We start from the raw sequence: 2,853 nt of genomic DNA, 5'->3' as shown, positions 1-2,853 counted from the left end.
ACACCGCACGTGCGAACGTGGACTGAGCTCCGGCGACACCCGCGCGTCGTTTATATACGCGCGCCCCCCACCCCGCGGGCGGCAACCAATCAGCGGCCGGGGAGCGGCGGCGCCCCGAGCCCGCAGGTTGCGGGCGCCACGGGTCGCAGTCGGTCGGAGTCGTGACGCGACCTTCGAACCGCGAGGGTTGTCCCTCCGCTCGCGCTTCGAGCGGAGAGGGTTAACTCGCGGGCCATTGGACGCCGCGATTCGACGCGATTTACCGCGATTCGTAACGCGTCAAATGAGAAGATCCTCGTTCGCGCGCCTTTCTTTCGGCACGCTGAATATTGCGTCGTCCGAAATCCCGGCGTCGGCGCTCCCTCGAATTTCGCCTCTGACGACCCTCTTACTCGTCAAACCGAGTCCCATTTGTTTCCCCTCGAGACTTCTCCGGTGGCGAGGGTCATAAAGAAAAATCTCGCCGCCGACGCGGTTGGTGCGAAGGAATCCCCTCGGCATTCCGAGCGCTGGGTCGGCCTTTGTGCGCCTCCCAGAAGGGGTCAGAGTCTTCCACGCCTGCACACGTGGACCACGTGGCTCTCTCTACTCGATTCCGGCCTACGAAATGGCCCGAAAAGGGCATCCCGATGATTCGTTATCGCCCTTTCGTCGAGCACTTATGACGCGAGTACTTACGGGCGGACCCTAGAGAATAAACACATCCGAGAGGGAACGAACGGGAAAAATGGAGCGGCGAATTCTGCCACGTTGACTCATGTGTACTCGCCAGAAACGGCGCTATTAATTTTAACCCCCCTTTGAGGCACGCGTTCCTCGACAAAGTCGAGTTCGCCCTGATTAAGGAAACGCCCAGGGTCCTTAATAAGGCCGAAAAGAGGAGACCTCGCCGCGACGTCGCCGATTCGCGGGCGTCGCGACGCAATCAATTCACGGGGCGACGATGGAGGCTTCGCGACTCCTATTTGCGTAGCCTGTCGGCAGGAAGTTCGCCGTAAAGGAGGGTTAAAAAGAAATTAGAGAGGTGGAGGGAGTCCTCCGGTCGCGTGGGGACGTACTTCTGTGTCAGAAGCGTCGCGACGTCCCGGCACGCTCGGGCGCTGCGCGACGCGTTAAATGTCACTCGGCTGGATTTATAGTTGGCGAGGCCAAAGCCTGTCGCAGCTGCATCCGTGTTTACGGAAACGTCAGCTTTCCTGGAGCAGAAACTGCTATTTTTGATCCTACGTCAAGTGGCGATTCTTTGTCGATCGATTTATTCCCTTTTTTTATATTCTTTTCTCCAAGCCCGCCGCGCGTTCCTCTCAACTGCGGCTCTCCGAGTTTCCGCCGACCTCGACGTTTTCTACCGACGAATCGCCGATCTTTCTCTCCTTATCGATTAATTCATGGAATCGACTCGATCACTCGGCGATCTCGTCGCGGTTTAAGGCCCGCGAGATATATCGAAGCTTTTCCAGGGAACTCCAACTTCTTCGTCCCTTGAGTCTGCAATTTCCGTGAAGCGCGACTGACGGAAATTCGGCGAATGGGGAACAGTTTCCTTTGTTCGGAAAAGGAAATAAATAAAAGATAAACAATGAGAGATGCGTGACGCAGCTCACTCGGAATCGACTCGTCGGGTGGCGCTCCTTCGCGTTGGCCGAGATGAAATAACGGAGAGGCGCGAGCATAACGAGGGGGTAAAAAAATCGTTTAATTATTCCCCGACCTCTAGTCCGACGCCTGAAGAAGACCAAGGATGAATCCGAGCTCCAGGGTCCCCTAGAGAGGAGAAAGATCAATGCTTATTGGCTCAAAGTTCTTGGGTTCTGGCTTTTTTCCCTTAGAGATCTCTCGGCCAATCGGAGCCCACCGATGAACCGCATTCTCCGGATTCCTGACTAGCGACCTTTTGCACGACGCAGATGGACTAGTGGGGAAAGAAAAAAAAAGAGGAAGGTGAAGTTAAGGAGCGATTTTATAGAAGAAAAACGAGGAGAAAAACGTGGAGAAAACCGAGTCCCGCGAATGGAAACGGGACTGCGGGCGTTAATGACGCGCGATCCCCTTGATAGGTGTAAATTGCCCCTCTCGGTTGTAAATCCCACTTTTTACAGCTCCTTTACTTGCATAATATATTCGCTTAATAAACTCCTCGCACCGGCGCCGGTCAATTTCCCTTCGTGCGGGCGATGTCGTTCAACATTTTTCCAAGTGGCTTTCGTTTAACGATCGAGGCTTTTCCGACCATCGTGGGAGCTTGTCGGATAAAATGGCCAAACTCACCTCGAGATTTAATGGCGATTAAACGCCTTACGGAATTTCGGTGTTTACATCACGAAGGGTGACGGGTAACCCACCTGGAGCTCTGCCAAGCTTACGTAAGGATCGTCTACATTTGCATTCTACATTTACACCCAATCGCGAGCTTTCGACAGAGGCGCGGTATCGACTTCGAGAGTTCGGCTCCGAAAATCTGAGGAAAATTTTCACGCCGATCCTACGAACGATATCGATGTAGCGATATGTATTTTCCAGGTGCGTCGTCGCGTGGAAAAGACCACAGAAATACGCGGCGTAAACTCGGTTAAGTCGCGGCATAAAACGGAGGTACCTAAGGATACTCATGAATAAGGTCATGAGTCAGACCTGTCGTAAAAGACGATCGATGAAACTCTTAAGCGCGATCGTAAAATGAAAAGTCGATACGCTCGATTGTGGGACACTTCCTCTTGATTCATTCCGTCGAGCCGCAGGTGAGGAAAAAATACGATAAACGGTAGGGCCAGCTTCTTCTCCTGTAAAAAAAATTCGGGGGCTCATTTGTAATTTTTTTTTAAGTGGAATTCCAGGGACGCGGTGGTCACCTTC

Source organism: Orussus abietinus, unplaced genomic scaffold (genome assembly GCF_000612105.2).
Source record: "Orussus abietinus isolate OABI.00-Male unplaced genomic scaffold, Oabi_2.0 scaffold4, whole genome shotgun sequence".
Taxonomy (NCBI): Eukaryota; Metazoa; Arthropoda; class Insecta; order Hymenoptera; family Orussidae; genus Orussus; species Orussus abietinus.
Note: the sequence above shows the minus strand (reverse complement) of the source record.